Genomic DNA, 12,725 nt, shown 5'->3' with positions numbered 1-12,725 from the left:
GGATTGGAAGATTCCAAACTAGTAAGTACACCTATGGTGATAGGACATATATTGTCAAAGAATGATGATTCAACTAAGGTGAATCAAACATTATATAGGTTTATGATTGGAAAATTATAATATGTAGTACATAGCAAACATGATATTGCATTATCTATAGGGATAGTTGTAATATTCTTTGCTAATCCTAGAGAGAATCACATGATGGTAGTAAAGAGAATAATGAGATATCTAAAAGGAATAGAGGAGTATGGTCTATACTACAAGAAAAAAGAGAAATATGAATTGAGAGCTTATACTAATGTTGATTGGGATGGAAATATTGATGGAAAAAAGAGCAGTGGTGGAGGAGCATTTTTCTTAGGAAAAAGGTTGGTTACATGGACTAGCAAGAAACAAAACTGCAATTCTCAATCTACTGCTAAAGCTGAATATATTGTTTCTACAATGAATTGTATAAATATTGTATGGATAAAAAAACTACTCAAAGGTATGAAGGAGGAAATCATTGAACCTGTAATATTTTATTGTGATAATAAAAGTGCTATAAATATATCAAAGAATCATGTGGTGCATACAAAGACTAAAACCATTACAATCAAGTATCATTACTTGAGAGAACTAGTTCAAGATAAAGAGGTGAAGATGGAATATTTCAACACCAAAGAATAAATTGCTGATATCTTCACAAAATCATTGCCTAAGGATGCTCGTGAGTATCTAATTTTGGAAAATTGGAGAGATTATTGGAAGATTGGTTTGATGATGATATGTTGCATTCATGACTGAGTTTGTCATTGATGTCAACATAACATGTTTGATGTCTTCTATGGTATGTGATAGAAGAATAGCAAAAAGATCATGTTAGTACAGATGACTACTTGAGCATGATAACTACTTGAGGTTATGAGAGATACTTTTGAGTATTTGGTATATGTAGTTAATGTTAGAAGTAGAAAGAAGAAGTCTAGAAGAAGTTATGTAAGTTTTGGTGATGTTTGTTCTAAGATAGAGTTTACAGATGCATGTTTAGGTAAACTTGTTATATCTCATAGCAAAGTTGATATCTTGGCAATCAAGGTTGAGGATATGAAGAAGACATGTAAAGGATGAAATGGGTAAGCTTTCTTGTCATAATTTTGTGTGTACAAAAAGCTATTCAAATTGCAAGGTGGACGATTAAGGTTATCGCTAAGTATAATGGGTTCTTAATGTGGTCCTATAATAATTAATTGAGAAGGACTAATAGTTGAATTAGGGAATTATTTTATGGTCTTATTATAAAGGAAGTAAATTTTCCTTTATCATGATGTGTGTCAATATGATTGAATGATCAATGACAAGTAGTAGAGAGTACAAAAAGAAAAGTTGAGCAGAGCAATGCAAAAGTGAAGGAAACTTCATTAATGAGGTTTTTCTGTGTGATCCAAGGTTTGATATTTGGATCTAAGGTTTGTGACCTAGTATACAAGGTTTAATAGAGATTTCTCTAGTTGATAGGATAGAGAAAAGGATAGAGGAAAGAAGAAGATACCAATAAATTACTTGTTTCAACAGTGAGCTCTTCTTGTTTTTGAATTTGTATGTTTGGGTAGTGGGCTTTTCTTGCATAAATTATACCATAACTCCTAATAGCGTTAGCACAACTCCTAATAGGGTTGGAATCTCCTAATAGGGATTCAAAGTCTCCTAATAGGGACTCATTATACTAAATTTTGTAACAAACTCCTAATAGGCTCTATCCTCTAACAAGGAATATTTATTTTAGTACATTATCTTGTGAGAATCATTCCCACCATGGTTTTCCCTCAAATCAAGGGTTTTCCTAGTCAACATATCTAGTGTAATTTTCTATGTGCATATTTGTATGGTTGTTTTTTTACTTTGGTTGAATATTGAGTTTGTTTAAAGAAGATAAATGTTCTAATTGTTGGATTACTAATTCGCCCCCCCTTTCAGTTATCTTGGTGGATTATTGTTTCTAACAATTAGTATTAGAGAATTAGGTCCTTGAAGAAAAATTTTAATAGATTTGGGAGATCCATGGTGAAAATGTTCAGAGAAGATAGTCCTACATCTAAGAGAAGAAATTTTGACACCCAAGTTATGAAAATTCTTGGTGAAATTAGAGCATTAGGTCCTTGAAGAAAAAGTTTTAATAGATTTGGGAGATCCATGGCAAACATGTTTAGAGAAGATAGTCCTACATCTAAGAGAAGAAATTTTACACCCAAGTTATGAAAATTTGACACCCAAGTTATGAAAATTCTTGGTGAATTATTAGATTTGTGTAAAGAGCAAAGAATTGAGTTTACATATCTAGAATCCTTTTGTTGTAACAAGGGAATAGTAACACAAGTGAAGTTAGATCTAGAATAGAAGATGATATAAAGATAAAGAAAGGTATCAATATACTTACAAAGAGAGAACCTGAAGGTATGAAAAATATTATTTGTTGGAAATGTAAAGAGTTTGGTCATTTTTTGAGTAAATGTCCTAAGAGACTGAGAAAAGCTAGAAAGAATCTACTTTCTAGTAAAGTTGAAGAATTTAGAGAAAGTACGTAAAGATCCTTGAAAGATTGTGTTAATGATTCTAGATTGGTTAATGGAAAGTATTTATTAGAAGAAACAACTTTAGTGACTATCATGGAAAGTGCAAATGTAAGAATTGATCAAAAATTTAGAGCACAAGAGAGAATAGTTGATTACAATTTAGATGATGATGTTATTACTAATATAAGGAATGATAAGGTATTTCTTGAGACTAACAATGATTTGTAGAATGAAGGAGAGAAAAGGTAGGAACAAAGCTTAGAACCTTTAGAGGCAAGAGTTGAGATAAAATCTCCTACTTTATGAAGGAACATGATAAAAAATCACCCATCTAAATAGATCATTAGAAAAGATTAAGGTGTGATGACAATAAGTATAGTTAATGAAGAACTATGCTTGATATCTCAAGTTGAGCCTAAGAATGTAGATGAAGCATGTAAAGATGATTATTGGAAACAAGCTATGAAAGAAGAATTGGGTCAAATAGTAAAGAATGAGACATGGGAATTGGTCCCCAGACTAGTGGGGAAGAATTTGATAGGAACCAAATGGGTATTTAAGAACAAGATGAATGAGCAAGGAGAAATTGTGAGAAATAAAGCAAGACTGGTATCTAAAGGTTACTCACAACAAGAAAGAGTAGACTATGAGGAGACTTATGCTCAAGTGGCTAGAATAGAATCTGTAAGGTTATTCTTAGCCTATACAATACAAAATAAATTCAAAGTATATCAGATGGATGTCAAGTTAGCATTTTTTAATAGACAACTTGAAGAAGAGGTATACAATGAGCATCCTGAAGGATGTCCTTTGATAGATTACAAGGACATAGCATGAAGACTAAGGAAAGTATTGTGTGGATTAAAGCAAGCATCCAAAATCTAGTATGGAAGGTTGGAAAAGAATTTGAAAAAGCTTAGATATAGAAAAGGTATGGTAGATAGTAATCTATATTAGAAAGAAATTGATGATGGTTTAATGATTTTGGTAATATTTGTTGATGATATTATATTTGGAGGAAATCATGGAGAAAGTAAAAAGTTTGTACAAGAAATGAAGAAATAATTTGAAATGAGTACAATAGGAGAGATGAAATATTTCCTAGGATTGTAGATAGTACAGAATAAAGAATGAATCTTTATTTCTTAGACTAAGTACTTAAAGGATTTACTAAAAAGGTTTGGTTTGAAAACATGTAAACTTGTTGGAACACTTATGGTAACTAAACACAAGTTATCTACTAAGGATGAAACACCTATTATTGAGAAGAAGAAGTACATATCTATGATTGGAGGATTGTAATATATGACTCACACAAGGCTGGATATAACAAATGTAGTTGTAACTATTGTAAGATTCTAGGATTATCCCAAAGAAGTACATTATGTAGTAGTGAAAATGATATTTAGATATTTGAAGGGAATATCTAAGTTTGGATTATGGTATGATAGATCTCATGATTTTACTCTAAGTGCTTATACTGATGCCAATTGGGTAGGCAATATGGATGACAAAAAGAGCACTAGTGGAGGAGCCTTCTTTCTTAGAGAAAAATTGGTTTCTTGGTTAAGCAAGAAGTAGGATTGTACATATCAAATTACAATAGAAGCAGAGTATGTTGTAGCAATAACTATTTACAATAAAGTAATTTGGATGAAGTAGATGCTAAAGGATATAAGGATAGAAATTAGTGAACCTATTGTTATACATTGTGACAACACAAGCATGGTAAATATGTCTAAGAATCTAGTATTTCATTCAAAGGCTAAGAAAATTTCTATTAAGTATCATATGTTGAGAGAAAAAGCTATAGAAAAGGAAATCGGATTGGAGTATTGAGTATTTGCAAGGTATGCTTGGGGTTATGCCCCTTTCTACATCAAAGTAGAAGACACAAGAGTACATTAGTTCAAGGTAACAAAGCACCATTATTTGTTTGGACTAGATGTCAATGATTCCTATATGGGGGAGTATCCATGATGGGTATAGTCATTTAGGACTCTTGTTGATATTGTTGTGAACATTGTCTTTTGACACTTGAGCTAGTCAAAATCAATTATTGTAGATTTTGATGTAGAGATGTTGGTTACAAAAACCTTTGAAATTGATGTTAATGGGGGAGAAGTTTGGCATGAAAAAAATCATACTATGGGGGAGAAGTTTGACATCATACTAAGGGGGATAAGTATTATACTAGAGGAGAAATTTGGCAGTATGCTAAGGAAGATGTTCGGCATAAGCACAATATTTGTAATAATAGTTTGGTATAGAGCACATTGAGGTATATAATTGGGTGAGTATGATTGATGAAGAAGACTTGAAGACTGTAAGTCTTTTTTTGGTATTCTTAGAACTAGATGTTTTTCATATATGTTTCCATCAATACCAAAAGGGGAGATTGTTGGAAGATTGGTTTGATGATGATATGTTACATTCATGACTAAGTTTTTCATTGATGTCTACATAGCATGTTTGATGTCTTCTATGGCATCTGACAAAATAACAGTAGAAAGATCAAGTTAGTATAGATGACTAGTTGAGCATGATAACTACCCAAGGTTATGAGAGATATTTCTAAGTATTTGGTGTATGCAGTTAACATCAAAAGTAGAAAGGAGAAGTCTAGAATAAGTTGTGTAAGTTTTGGTGATGTTTGTACTAACATAGAGTTTACAAAGGCATGTTCTGGTAAACTTGTTATATCTTTTAGTAGAGTTGATATCTTGATGATCAAGGTTGAGAACATGAAGAATACATGTTGAGGATGACATGGCTAAGCTTTCTCATCATAATGGTGCATGTAAAAAAATTTATTCAAGTTGTAAGATGGAAGATTAAGGTTATTAATAAGTGTAACATGTTCTTAATGTGGTCCTATAATAATTAATTGAGAATGACTAACAACTATCTCAAGGAATTGTTTTGTGGACTTAGTATAAAGGAAGGAAATTTTCCTTTATCAAGATGTGTGTTGATATGATTGAATGATTGATGAAAAGCAATAGAGAGTGTAGAAAGAAAAGTTGAGTAGAGGAATGCAGAAGTGGAGGAAACTTCATTGTCAAGGTTTTGCTAAGTGATTTGAGGTTTGCTATTTGGATCTGAGGTTTTTGACCTGGTCTACAAGGCCTGATAGTGATTGGTCTAGCTGATAGGATAGAGGAAAGAAGAAGATACCAGTAAATTAATTATTTTAGTGAACTCTTCTTGTAGTTGAAATTGCATGTTTGGATAGTGGGCTCTTCTTGCATACATTATACGACAAATCCTAATAGGGTTGGAATTAATTAATATGGATTCAAAGTCTCCTAACAAGGACTCATTGTACTAAATGTTGTAACAAACTCCTAACAAGGTTTATCCTCTAATTGTAGGACTAGAAAATGGGCTAATGTCAAACATGCTATTAGAAAATCACAAACTCACTAAACATACATTGACACCCTCTACTCCACCATGAAAGTAAAATGAATCAAAAGAAGAAAACAAATTTAAAACTCCTTCTTTCTCTTGTCCTTTCTTTTCCATATGATGTAGCTCCAAATTTCCTATAGTTGAAGAAAAATCTTAAGATGGTGATAATGCTATGAGAATACTAGAAGATGTGATTTTGGTGTGAGAGATGGAGTGAAAATACTAAAGATATAAGGACTTTAAAAGACTTAAAAATTAGGGCTGGAAATGAGAGGAAGAATGCTCATTTTATAATCAATATGGAGGATGACAGCATTGGAAATGTCACCTTGGATATGTGACATGGCAAGAGATTCCTTGGAGAATCTATGACACATATGACACAAGATGCCAAATGTAGGATTCTATGATGCTTGAAAGTCAAACATGGCTAAATGTGGAAGAGGATCTATGATGCATCATATGACACCTCAAGCCCACTTAAAGCCAAGAATCTATGACAATGGAAGCCAAATATGGATTTACGTAAGAGAATAAGAATATTGGATTATGACATATCTTAGCCAACTGTCAAAGGAGAATCTATGAGGTGTCACACCCATGTGTCATGATGATGTCAATATTTTGTGCAATATTTGAATTAAAAATCCTTTATTTCACAAAATAGAAATTAGTGAAAAATAGAATTAATGGTGGAAAATATGAATCGAGAAATTGAGAAATTTCATGGTTTGTGAATGATGAACCAAATCATTAATAAAATATAAATTAATTGAGGATGTTAATCAAGAAGAATAATTAGTGAAATGATACAGGATTAAATAATAGGTTATTTAATCCTATAGAGAGAGAGTTAGTAGACGATTGAGCAATATGGTTAAATAAGTGTGACAGTATCCTTTAATGAAATGTGCTAACAATGGAGAATGACTAGGATGATAATGAGTAGACCAAAGCCATGGTCAAATTGTTTGATTGATTGAAATTGATAACATTCCACAGACACATGACATGGATTAAAGATATGTAACATTTAACTGACATTGTAAAATGCTACAAGATCAAGATTGGTTGATAGGGTTGATCATAATAACATCGATAGACACTATCAATGTTATTAAATGGTTGATAAGGCCATGATCTGACATTGAGAGACTTGAAAACATCAAAGATTGGATGATGTGAATGATAATTTGACCTAGCACTAAGAGCCTTGATAGTACTAAGGTTGGATTGATAGGATTTGATAGATTGATAGGTTTCCAAGTCACTAAAAGCTACAACAATGTCTAGGATTGGATAGATGATGATAGATTTAATGTATCTGACATGTTTTGAGTTGGTTATGGGTGATTATGGGTGATTTTGGGTAGATTTGGGGTGATATTGAGTTGATTTGAAATGGTTTTGAGTTGATATGAAATGATTTTGAAATGATATGAAATTGATGGAAAAGAGTATATAAATGATGACAAACACTGTTGAGACATGATCAAGTTGGCCAAAATATCAAAATTAGTGGATTGAGAAAATGGGATGAATTAGTATGAAGAAGTGATGAAACTGTAAATGTGAACCATTTTTGAGCTTCTACATATTGCCCCTCTTTGATACAATCAGATTTAGAGCATTGTGTAAAATAATACTAATGAGAAGGCCATAACAACATGCCCCAATAGGAATGATATATATGGGTTCCCCCTCAAGAAATTGACTAAGATATGCATACAGTAGGTCAATTTGTCAAAAATGAGATGCAAGGTAGTGGATGAAGAAGACACATAAGATGAAGGGGATGAGATGAGGAATAGTTAGTATGATGGGAATAATTTTGCTTTTGTAATGTGCACTACATGTCAAATGGAGCTTTATTTTGATATGGAAAATGGAATGTGACACATTGTGGCACAAAGGGCCAGAGTGCTAATGCAAACCTTTTGTGTAAACAAGCATGATGTAGACAAAAAATGACCTTGTCCTCCCTAAGGCATGTATGCATGCCATAGACTCTCAAAGGTATATTGTAATAGATAAAAAATAAAAGATGACCATGAACCATCCGAGCAATTGTCATAGATCGGTTTATATCATCAAGTAGCATAGGAACATGATCAAAGAAAAATAAAGCAAGAATAAATCACTCACTAAATAGTGTGGGACATCTTTTAGTATGTTGATTATTATGTTGGTGCTCAAAATTGCATTCTCATTTTGAGCAACCATTCCAAATTTTCAGTAGTTTCAAGCCCCTTTGAATGCTTTTTAGGCCTATGTCCCCGACTTTAGATTTTAATGCTTAAAGGTGTTTTATGTTTCTAACACCCTTCATTCAGCCTATGTATGTGTTCCATTATGACAGATTGACATTTTGAACCATTCGGTTGTAGACACCTAAAAACCTTTAGAAAATAAAGTATTTTTATTTTCTAAAAAAGTCCCGATGACATCATCATTTATTAATTAATTAATTATTTAATTAATTAATTAATTTTTATGCCATTAAATCCCTTTATCTTAATTAAAAATATTTAATTAAGGAATCCCTACCAAAAATGTTTAAATCTTATTTAAACATTATTTTCTTATTTATTAATTATTTAATTAATAAATTGACCAAAAAACCCAAAATAAATAAAAAATTTATTTTTTGCCCAAAACTTGGCCAATTTCCTTAAGACCACTAACCTCTTCCAAAATCTTCTAATCCTTCTTTAATTTTAATTAAAGGCTAATCCCATCATTTCCTAACCCTAATCCCAACTCAAAATATTTAATTAAGATTAAATATTAATCCTCATGTTTATTAAATTTTTTTTAATAAATATCTCCTCAACCCAAACCCTTGAAATAAATAAAACTTTATTTATTTTCTAAAAATCTAATTTATCCTCATCCTAAGAAGTTCTAGACTCTTCTAGAAAGTCTTCATCCTCATCCTAGGAAATTCTAGACTATTCTACAAAGTCTTTATCCTCATCCAAAGTCTAGACTCTTCTAGAAGATGTCTTTAAACCTAATCCTAATCCCCTCCTAACCTTGTCACATTCCCTAAACATGGGTTAAGAATTACTAACCCAAGCCAAAGTTAACAAATATCTCCTCCTTCACCCACCCTCATTAAATGCCATCCACTTGCCTATCTCTAAGCTAATCCTAAACCATCCTAATCCATCCTCTAATCATTTGCAAAAGCCTAAGCAAGCTTAAAACCCTCCTAATCAAGTCCAAGTCGAAATTGCTCTCATCACCCTCAAAATATCTCAACCATAAAACTTTATGAAGCCCACTAGGCCATAAATGACTCTTCCAAGCCCTTTTATTGCTCTTACACTTGGGTCTTTATGAAGATTTTATCCCTTGAGCCTCCTTTGTTGACTCATCCTTCCCCTTTCCTCCATCCTCTCACCATGTGACATGTGTCACTCCTTGATTGGCTATAAGGAAGCACAATCCATGTGCTCTCCTCTCATGCAATCTGAGCCCTCCATGAGCTTTTTTCCATCCTTGCATCTTAGCCCTCAATCCCTCAAGCCTCTTGCCTATAAATTGGATCCTTCCCCTTTGCAAAATAACACAATCCATGAAGTAAAGTCATAATGTCATTTTGAGAAGCCATTTTACATCAAAACCATACACTTACACCCAAATTCCAACTCCATTTGAAGCCCTTTTTGAAGCATAAGCTTGAGCATACATCCTATCTATTTAGACAAAGCTACTCAACAAGAGAGCTTCTCATTGAGAGAGCCCATTAATGGCTCATATTCTCAATTGAGAGTTCATCTTAGTCTATCTTGAATTTTATGAATTTTTTTTAGTTTGTAGAAGCTTTATTTAAATTTGGTTTCTATTAGCATACTAACATTTCTCATATACATCGGTGATGTCTCGTTTTGAGTTGTTTCAGTTTTTGCAATTTTACCCTAAGTGTCAAACAGTGATAGGAGGTTGTGTTTGTCATCGAATATCTTACACTGAGAAATGTTTCATGACATGCCACTTTGAAAATATTTAGTGTCCATACCTGAGAACCTATGTTTCAAATTTTGAGTCATTTTGAGTCCGTTTGAATAGGTTTTGAATCCCTCAAAGTTGGTAGTTTACTATTTTCATGTTGATGTACATTGCACACATTTCTGGGAAGCCATGTTTGACAAGTTATAATTTTCACCTAGTTGATCAAAATTTTGAAATTCCTTTTGTATTTTATTGTAAAGGTTAGAGACTTGTTATGTTTCAAGTTCAAGCTTATGACGAATCCATTTGATCAGTTTTCAAACATGATTCCAAATGCAATTTCTATATTTTTACTGTTGTCAGCAAATGCAAATTGTTCAGCACCCCTATTCATGATGTCATAATTTGAAACTCGTGATTAGTAAGATCAAATGGATTGTACCACTATGTTTTCCTCTAAAAATACTTTAAGTCTGTTAGTTTTTAAGTCTTGACGAATCCATTTGCACACTTTCCCAGGTCAGTTCCATTTGGAAAAAATGTCTTCTATCAATGCTCTCAATCTGCAAAATCCAAGTAGCCCACTTTGACTGATTGCCATTTGTGCCCAATTATTTGTCATGATCCCAAATCCCAGATCCATAATGTCCTCATGAAAAAGAACCAACACCCTAGTTTTCGTTTGCCCAAGTATCAGTTTGCCTAGTTTTCAAAGCCAGATCCGAACCCAGTTTGTTGTTTTCTGAATTATTTACTTGCAGGTAATTCTGAGAAGGAAACTTTAATGGCATATATATTTTGATTGGGAATTCTTCATGAGACAAGATCTGACAGGGCAAAAGTATGTGGAGCAAAGAGTTAGTGTGCCAATTTTTAGAGCCCGGTTAGAGGTTTGGGTTAGTTTTTAAGGCTAGTCAATGGACCATCTGGCACCAATTTGATAGTTTGCAAAAAGTGGTGAAATGACTTTTTAATGATCATTCAATGCTCAAATTTGAGTTTAATTAGTATCAGATTGATCAATAGGTGACTTTGCAATGTCAATCACCGAAAAAGAAAATAACTTTTTAGCCGAGCCACTATGTGACTAGACTCATGTGATCAGGATATGGTTTTATCAGCATTGTTTCATTGCAGGCATGGCAAAATTTATCTACCAAGAGGAAAAATTAGATGAAGGCATCTTTTCAACATAAAGATTACCTGTCCCCATGGCATCAGGAAGGAAGGAGGTCTGCATTGGAGCCTGAAAGTGTTTTAAATTTATAAATGGTCTTGCAAATTGTGGTGAAAATAACACGTTTACAATGTGTCTATCCATTATGAAAGTATTGTTCTTATGAGGAAAGGAAATCTTAGTCAAAGTTTAAAATGGGATGTCCATGTTTATATGAATGGTTGAAAAGGGGCAAATGCAAAGGAGGCATATGATGACGTTCCTTCCAAATAACACCCTCCCATTTTGCAAATAGACGATCTAAAATCTCTTTCAAAGAAAAGATGGATAACCAAAAAAAATCACAGAGATTACACGAAGTGGCATTTTGTTTGAGGAGACAAAACTTAGGATAGAGTTTCCATTTGTATGAGAAGACACATTTTATCTCCTCTGAAGACAGTCTACAAGCTAGGGAAATACAACTTATAACAGTGTAAACATAATAAGTATTGGATTATTTCTATCCTATTCTTTTCCATTATTACAGTTGGGTAAGGTTATTAGATTTGGTTTTTTTTTTTTTTGTTGAGAATTAGTCATCAGAAAGTCTAGAGGAAGCAAGCAAAAAGTAGGAGGGACAGTTGCAAGTGTTGAACAATCTAGAGGATCAGTCGGTAACAAGGTGGACCTTGATGTATCACTTTTTCTTAAGAAGGCTCATGAACTGAAAGAAGTAGGAAACAAGAAATTTCAAACTAAAGACTATGTCAGAGCTTTAGAGCAATATGAGTAGGCCTTCAAGCTAATGCCAAGGAATCACCTAGACCGTGATGTTTTCCACAGTAATTGAGAAGCATGTTTAATGCAAATGAAGCCAGTGAAGTATGATGTTGTTATTAATGAATGCACACTTGCTCTTGAAGTGGATCCACATTTCAGTAAAGCTCTTTTTAGAAGAGAACCTTCATATGAAGGTATGGGGAACTAGAATTAGCCATGCAAGATATACAAGCCCTTCTGCAAGATGATGCCAACCACCAGGATCCACTGGAGCTTATCAAAATGGTCTAGGTTGCTCTTGGGAATAAGCAAGATGCTCAACTAGACTTACAAAATCTCCTACATACTACAAGCAAGGCAGAGACATCCAAGCACGAGAGGAGCTTAGAGGCATTAGCAGCAGGTAGATAGGACAATCCACAACTTGAACATAAGGAGCCATGGTTTTAAATAGAACACCATGACATAAAAGACACTCAAACCCAATGCACTAAATAGGAGGCAAGGGAGTTTGAAAGCCAAAATAGCAGTCAATGCCATTTACATTAGATTCCAATGAACAAAGACACCTATGCAATCAATTAAAATAGAGAATCCATGCTAAGCAATGGAGGATGAAGCCACAGTTGAAGAAAAGGGCCGACCATACCGGAGAAGAGAACCTAAAACAAGAAGAAGCTCATGCATTGACTAAGGACCTACTATAGTAGCATAAAAGCCACAGCAAAACATGTGAAGTTCTAGGAAATCTTCAAGAAGAAGCTTTGCATTTGAAGGCAACCTATGTGGATGGAAGTGAGGGTAGAATGTTGTAAAAGCAATCACCATCTTAAAAAAAAGAACTCCATGCATAAGAAAAA

Source organism: Cupressus sempervirens, chromosome 8 (genome assembly GCF_028749045.1).
Source record: "Cupressus sempervirens isolate cs-2001-9-10 chromosome 8, ASM2874904v1, whole genome shotgun sequence".
NCBI lineage: Eukaryota > Viridiplantae > Streptophyta > Pinopsida > Cupressales > Cupressaceae > Cupressus > Cupressus sempervirens.
Note: the sequence above shows the minus strand (reverse complement) of the source record.